General features: G+C 34.5%; 1 pseudogene; it reads right to left on the reverse strand.

The window, feature by feature from the left end:
* Positions 1 to 3,531: 3,531 nt before the first annotated feature.
* Positions 3,532 to 4,132, reverse strand: LOC149230499 (putative calcium-binding protein CML16 pseudogene; annotated as a pseudogene).
* Positions 4,133 to 8,477: the final 4,345 nt, after the last annotated feature.

An 8,477-nucleotide genomic window follows, 5' to 3' on the forward strand; every position in this document is an offset into this window, starting at 1 on the left:
GAGATTGAGACTAGTGAAATGAATCACATAGCAGCGATTGAGACTAGTGAAATGAATCACATAGCATCAATCATCACTTCCGAGGCTTGCACCCAGTAACTAGGACTTCTCGGGAGGTCACCCATCCTAGATCGCCTCTAGCGAGAGTGCGCTTAACTGTGGTGTTTTTCCCAAAATCAAGCCCACTTAAGTTGCTACCCCATTTCCAAAACCTTGGCAAGTATTGTGCCTCATGAACCATTCAAGTAGAGTTCCCTTCACTCTCTTGAATTTAAGTATTAAGGGGTTTTCGTAGTGCATTATATTAAATATCATTTTTAGGGTTCAACTGTGTTAAGTAAGTCATTCATGTATAACCATTTCCATGAGAGGTAGACTGACTAATTTCTCATGATTTATAAAAGAAAATTTTTATTCTTTTATATTGTTTATAAATGAAAAATTATATTCTTTTATAAATGAAAAAATTTATTCTTTTATTAAAGAATATAAAAGGCATTAAAAGACCTTTCAAAATTAAAGACTATTTTGACCTTTCAATACAAATTCATTGAATCCAAAAATCATTTAACACATACAAATTCATGTAACAAAAACTTTGATTTATTTTATTGTTTATCCTGGAAAAAATGCATTCTTTATTAAATACCATTTGAAAAAAACCTTAATTTATTTTGTTATTTATACCTGAAAAAATGTATTTAACAAAAACTTTGATTTATCTTATTGTTTATCCTCGAAAAAATGCATTCTTTATTAAAAACTATTTTGACAAAAACCTTGATTTATTTTATATTTATACCTTGAAAAAATGTATTTAACAGAAGCTTTGATTTATTTTATTGTTTATACCTGAAAAAAATGTATTCTTTTATATCGTTTATAAAAGATAAGTTGTATTATTTTATATTGTTTACCTAATAAAAGTTGTATTCTTTTATTAAAGAATATAAGAGGCATTAAAAGACCTTTCAAAATTAAAGACTATTTTGACTTTTAAATACAAATTCACTGAATCCAAAATCATTTAACACATACAAATTCATTTAACAAAAGCTTTGATTTGTCGTATTGTTTATCAAAACCTTTGATTTGTTGTATTGCGTATTGTCTATAACAAAAGCTTTGATTTGTTGTATTGCCTATACATGAAGGCTGTAAAAACTCGTTAAATCCAACTTTGATTTATTGTCATTTGATATAAACAGCAACTCATTAAGCCCAAACTTTAATTTGTTGTCTATATGAAAGCAGTACAAACTCATTAAACCCAGCTTTGACCCAGCAAATCTTCATTGAATCCAACTTTGATTCCCTGTCTATATATGAAAGCTGTAAGTCGTGCTTACATCTTGTCTTCTGTTGATAACCAACTTGGATTTATCCATACAAGTACAAACTCATCGAATCCAACTTTGATGTGTCTATATATGAAAGTTATTGCTTACATCTATTCTTCTATTCATAACCAATTTGAAGGAGAAGGATGAGGCAAATACCTTTACAGGAGTAGCCATCTTCTCCACTTGTATTATTTACTTTTCACTTGGTAAACCTCCCAGTCTGTTTGAAATAGATTTTTGTATTGATGAATTTCCACTCCAGATATCCATCATTGCTATTTACTTTTCACTTGGTAAACCTCCCAACCTGTTTAACATAGATGTTTGGATTGATGACTTTCAAGTCCAGGTATCCATCACGGTTCGTTAAAAAATGTTCTATAATTTAGATAGCTTTGTCAAGGTTTCAAAAAGTGTTCAAATACGTTCACCAAGTTACAAACAGATCAATCGCTTCTTTATTTTTGAACATCTTGCTTAGTTGATCATGGCTTCATGGCATTTGCTGTTTTTCTCTGTGTTTGCTGCATGTGGCAAATGACACTAATCTTGTAAACCACCACTCTGAAAATAAGCCAATGCCTTCAGACACTTTATACTCGTGTGCCTTAAGTAGCTCATTAGGTGGAGCCCTTTGAAGTTCACAGCCAACAACATCTTGTTAAAAATATAAATTTAAACAATCGGGAACATGAAAATAGAAGCCAATGCTTAAAATAGTGCATAATGAAAGTATTAGTGAGGCAGCAATAATATACTGGGTCACTCCTTTCATGGTGGAGAAAAATCTCGAGTACACTAAAGCTTGTTGAATCATTATAAAGAACACATTAAACTTCTTAAAATGACAGCTTAAAAGCAACCACTGTGTGTCATCCTAAAATCAAATCAACTACCAACCAGTAGAAACTATTTCCCCCACATCTCTTACACAACTCATCCTGTAATAAGCCCTCACAGCTCATTCTGTAATAAGCCCCTTGTTAATCTTAGTTGGCTCTAACTTAACCGAGAGGTTGCGTCATTTCATAATGCAAACCTATTTGAGTTTGCTGCAGACTTGGATATATTCTGTGAGCTGATGTGATGTTTTGCCTGTTGCTACAGCTTCCTAACCGAGAGGTTGGGTCATTTCAGAATGCAAAGCTATAGTTCATTGCAGCCTTGGATATATTCTATGAGCTGATGTGATGTTCTTGTTATAGTTCACTGTAGCCTATTCTGTGAGCTGATGTGATGTTCTTGTTATAGTTCACTGCAACCTTAAATATATTCTGTGAGCTGATGTGATTTTTTTTCTGCGGCTACAGCTTAGATTTGGTTGTCACTTAGTTATAACGATTCAAAGCTCATCATCTCAGTTCATTGCAACCTTGGATATATCCTGTGAGCTGATCTAATGTTTCGTTTGTCACAATGATTCAAAACTCAATTATTATTTGTAGTTCTAATTTTCCCGCTGTCAGTTCTGTATATGAGCCCTTAAAAAAACCCATAGAAGCATTTGATTTTACAACAAAATGGAATATTTCCCAGTACAGATATGTTTACATTCCTGAATCTGAAAATCATCTACATTCCTGAATTTGAAAATCATCTAGGGTTCCGTTAACCTGAAAATAATCCAAGAGAATAGATTTATTTTTGTAAAAACCTCCCAATTTTTAAATCGCACATTTCTTTTTTAACAAAAGCCACACAATTATTGGGGTTTTTCAAAAAAACCGAAGCAGGATTAAAACACCCTTTGAGGATTCGTGGTATAATATCAGCAATCAACACATGTTCTGATTTTTATTTTAGATTTACCCATAATACACCAATGAAACACTGACACTTCGCACTTCATTCAAAATGAGACATTGACAACATAACATATAAAAAATCATACAGCCCCCAAATATCTCATATTCGGGCCCTGGTCTAAAGCCAGCGGGCAACTTAACATCGATAAAGAATAAGTCATCAGTTCTTTGTCCCTAGGCCTACCTATTGTAGCAGAGCAATCTCTGAAAGTAATTTAAGAATGGGCCAGAATTTGGTCCTGGACCAAAATTAAGTTAAACCCCAGCCCATAGAAATCCACAAAAGAATGGTAAGCCAAAACATATTTCTTGCCAGATAACACAATAATTACAATTTATAAAACGCATCAGCAGACAAACAGAAACACGAACCCTATTTTTATTTACATCAAAGATGCTTTGAGATAATCGACCGAAGCAGAAGTGACGGCAGCAGTGAATTCTGCAATGCTTATTCTTCCATCCCCATCAGTATCAGCCTCGGCAATCATCTCAGTGAGCTCTTGGAAAGACAGGGCATGGCCCATCTTGGCCATGGACCGCGCGAGCTCCGCCGCCGTAATGTAGCCATTACCGTCCCTGTCAAAGGAGTGGAACAGCTCCATCAGCTACTCCTGCTTATTCAAGACCTCTGCCGTTACACCGGGGGTGATCAGGCTCACCAGTTCCGGGAACTCTATCAGCCCATTGTTGTTTGTATCCACGCGCTTGATTAGGGCACCTATCTGTTCGCCACTGGGCTTCAGTCCAAAGAAAGCCCCCCAGCTCTAATTGCGTCAGGCTTCCGTCTGAGTCAAGATCGAACCTCGCAAAGATCTCCTTTAGCTCCTCTATTTGCTCCTCTGAGAGGCTCTTCTCGCAGCCCATGGGGATTTGGCCTCCGAAAATCTGCGGTTCCCCGACCTTTCTAATGATAAAACAGAGAACTCCAGCACCAGCGACAATCTTAGCAACTGTGTTGTATCAGCGCGTCCGTTCCTTCCCGCAACAATCCATAACGCAATGCGAATTATCTGTGTCGGTTGAAAATTATGCATTGCAGCGCGCGGGTGACAATTCGAATTGGAACTGGAATAAGGAGCTTCCTGGAATAATACACCGCGGCTGCAATAGCTCGTCCCTGATCGGAGTAGTCTGTCAGGGGATGTCAGGCCTGCGATCCGAATCCGATTTTTTGTCAGGCCTTGGCAGGGAATGTCAAGATTGCCAGGGGAGGGTGGCGGAGAAGCGGAGAAAGAGGGTGGCGGAGCTAGGGGAGGGTGGCGGAAGGCGGAGACATTCCCGGTGGCCGGAGCCGGACGATTTTCCGGACGGTGACAGAAAACGTGCCATTCTACCGCCTAGGTAGACTAATCCTTTAGATAGTATTGTTAATCATTATAATTTCTTTAGTTGATGTTAAATATATGTGTGCATAATGGTTAAGAGCATGTGGTTCCTCCTAAGAGGTCACATGTTCAAAACTAGAGGGGGTAGAGTATGTATGCCTCCACAGACTTAGTAGTCAAATCGCTGCGTGGAGGTGGGTCTCTTGTCCCACAAACAAGGGGCTCTCATACACCAATTTGGTGTCTACCTGTGACCTTAAAATTGGATATTATTATTATTATTATAATTATTATTATTAACATGTGATTAATAATTTTGTTACTTAGTAAAATAGGTATATAATGATAGGCATATAATTTTTCATGATATGTGATATTATCTAATGTAGCTCATAATTTCTTTTATATCATTAATGCCGCTCATTATTGTCATCAAATAAATAACCCTCAAATAATTGAAACATAGTAAATATCATTGTTATGCTTATATTAGAATTTAAATATAAGTGGTAGTTTAAAATGAAAAAAATTAATTTGAGAGGTAAAAGAAGGCTAGCGGTAACTGGATAAAGGATCATACGAGGTATAATTGATAGAGTTGGCATCATTTTTCAGGGAGGCTGAATTGAGCTACAAGAAGGTACTTTATCAAATAGTTTGTATAAAAATTGCAATCAAACAATGTTAACATATTCCTTTAAATGATTTGTATGCAAATAGGCATATATCAACTATAGTAGTAGTATCATATAACAATGACAACATTCAACAATACTATCCCCCTTCACAAAATAACATTTTCATTGGGGAATTTCATCAAATAGTTTGTATGCGATGAATCATTAAACCATCTCGACATTTCCGCAAACTCTTTGAATGCAAACTAATATAACAACTTCCATAAGGAATATCTCCTAAATTATACCACTCTAAATAATTTATAATCGAAATTCAAACATGACCGCTTTTATGCACGATTTTAGGAGCATCGAGGAATCTTGAATTTCTTTTATCATATATCCACAAATATGAGGACCCAATATATGAGATACGGACCATAGGATCAACAATATTTCCCTTCACTTTGGTCTAAGTTTTGGCTACTAGAAATGCCCAAAAGAAAACTTATAAAATAAATTCCAATATTACCTTTCTAAAGAAGAACTTATGAAGCCCAATGTCCTCTAATAATATTTCCTAAAATTTTGTGACCCTTTGTTAGAATATTGGAATAGAGGATCAATGGAATTCCCTTCATTTCGGTCCATGTTCTAGCTTCTAGAATGTCCCAAATGAAATGTTATAATATAATTCCAACATGACCTATTTAAAGACGTTTTTAGGAAGACCAATTTCTCAACTTAAGCTATTACAAAATTTAATACATGTGAAAAGCTACAACTAAATAGTGTAATAACTAAAACTATGATAAACTTATTGCAGGGTAAATGCATGTACATTTAAACTTTTCTAGCTTAAAAATTAAATAATTTTTGATTTCACTAAATATTTTATGCCAACAATACCATAACATAGAAATAAATATTCATCTATTGTATCCAAAAAACTACTAGAAAATACAGTAGGGTGAGCCACATGTGACCCCAACATAAGCTCAACTTTTTTACATTCTTTTTACAAATTGCCACCCATGTACCAAATATTGAAGCCCCGAGGAGAACTTAAATCAGGAGTTTTTCACACATTTGAATTTAGTCCAAATTTTGAAACTAGAAGTGAATGTCATTCTCCTTCACACACAGAGTAAAACTCAATAATGAGCATTTCCATCTTTGAACAGGCTTGCATGCAATAAAATTTCATGTAGGTATTCATAACATAACGGAGTTATTATTTGATCCTTGTAGTAACTCAGGTCCTCCCCCTTTAGTGATTTATGTGCCACAAACAACTAGGATAATTCCCAGTCCTCATAGCCATCTATTGAAAAGAAAAATAACCACAACACATTCATTTCCTGCCACATAAGCTATCTCTCAAAGCTTTTAACTATTCATAAGGTATGAAGCTCATTAGGTTCTTTCACCATTAATTTTCCTAGTTTGAATTTTCTAAGAGAGAGAGAAATGTATGAGAGAGTAATATAAGAGAGAAGAACTAGAAGCTTAGGAACTAATAAGAAGAACCCCTTGATATTTCCCCCTCTTATTTTCATAATCACACTTTAACCATTTTTCTTCCCAACCTTTTAACTTCTTGGGAAAATTAATCATCACAACAAAGGGAAATATTCACCTAATGTATATTTTTCCTCTTAAGTCAAGTTTTCCTCCTCCCCAAGGAAACGTAATTTCTTGGCTGTTCTTTTTATTGAGTTCTAGGATTTTTAATAATAAAATAAAAAATATGTCATATAATAGAGTTTGACATCATAGCATTAATGTTGGTACCCCAAAATTATATTTTCTTAATTACATTACAAATTTTGGGGTAATGAAATGGGTTTCACAATACCCTCTCCATTTAACAAATATTTTTCTTGGTGTTCTACTATATGTAGAAACATTCTATGTAGAAGAAGGGATACGACACATTCATATCAACAACTTTATCCATGTCCTTAGTTGTAACTTCGAGAAATTTCATTCATTTTTCATGGTCTAGTTACCTATATACATTTTAGCATTCTTGCACATTCCTCATTGGTTATCCATTGCTTCACAAGGCTTCCACAAGGAACAATTGGAGTTCATCATTTTCTAAGAGACAACCAATGAATTCATGATCCCAATGAGTATTCACATGGGTATTTTATACAAAGTCATTCAAGTATCCTCTTCCTTGTACTCACAAATATTCCAAGTTCAGACATTCCCTTCTTTTCCTCTCTAGCTGCTCAGGCGATCCAATCCTTAGCAAAGTTTCCTCGCACAAGCAGAGTCTAAGGGCTTATGAATTGTTACAACCAATTCATCCCTCTATATTTCTCTAAATAACATAATGTATTTGTCACAACATAACTTGTGGCAATAAATGTATGTCATAACTCATGGACCTTGTCTGAATTGTCCTGTGATATCTCAAATTCTTTCACTCAAATCCTTGTCTCCACTTGGTTGGAATATGTGTCAAGGAGTGTGGTGTTATTATTATTATTATTTTTATTATTGTTATAAGACCCCTTCTTGAGTTAGAGTGGAGTGAATGTTATGATTTGTACATGACACACTTATTCCCAACAAATGAACTTCATTATCATTTCCCAACGATTTAATTTCTTTACAATTGGGACCATTGAAGATAAGGATACATGGCATATTTGCAATTATATTTTATTTTTCTCATAGTATTTGATACCAATCATGCCCTTTCAAGGAACATTAACATGAACTTAGCACATATTGGAGAAAGAGAAACCAAAGGATTATGAACTAGAGGTAGTGTAGGTGCCAAATGTGGCCAAGCCGAATAGATGTAGTGCAGGGACCAAATGTGGCTAAGCCTGAAGAGAGGTAGTTTTATGAGCATGGATGTTGGATAGGGGTTGTCCACATGAGAATTAATAATTAAGAAAGAAAACAAAATAATAATAATAATAATAAAAGTGAAATAAAAATAATAATAATAACCATCCAATGTATTGATTAACATAAATTCAATGAGGAGTCCATGATTACAATTGTATTGATAATTGGTTTGAATTAGAATAGTCTGTATTGATTAGCATAAATAAAGTGAGGAGTCCATGATTACAATTGTATTTCTAATTAGTTTGAATTAGAATAGTCTGTTGATAGATATCATTATTGTAACACGGTGGTTCTACTTGTGAAATTTTTTTGAAGGTATTGATCCGTTGAGAGAATAAGCCTTTAATTTCTCCATAAACTCGACTAAGAGCCCGTTTTCTACTTCTTCCATAGTGTCTGTTTGGAACTATTATTTCCTTATTTTTTTTAATTGTCTATGAAGTATAATAATCTGCAACTTCAAATCTATATTACGAGTAAACTCTACAGTTGGCCAAATTTGATTTTCTA

Source organism: Pinus tabuliformis, chromosome J (genome assembly GCF_031772625.1).
Source record: "Pinus tabuliformis cultivar Carrire ecotype Pingquan chromosome J, CPIR1, whole genome shotgun sequence".
Taxonomy (NCBI): Eukaryota; Viridiplantae; Streptophyta; class Pinopsida; order Pinales; family Pinaceae; genus Pinus; species Pinus tabuliformis.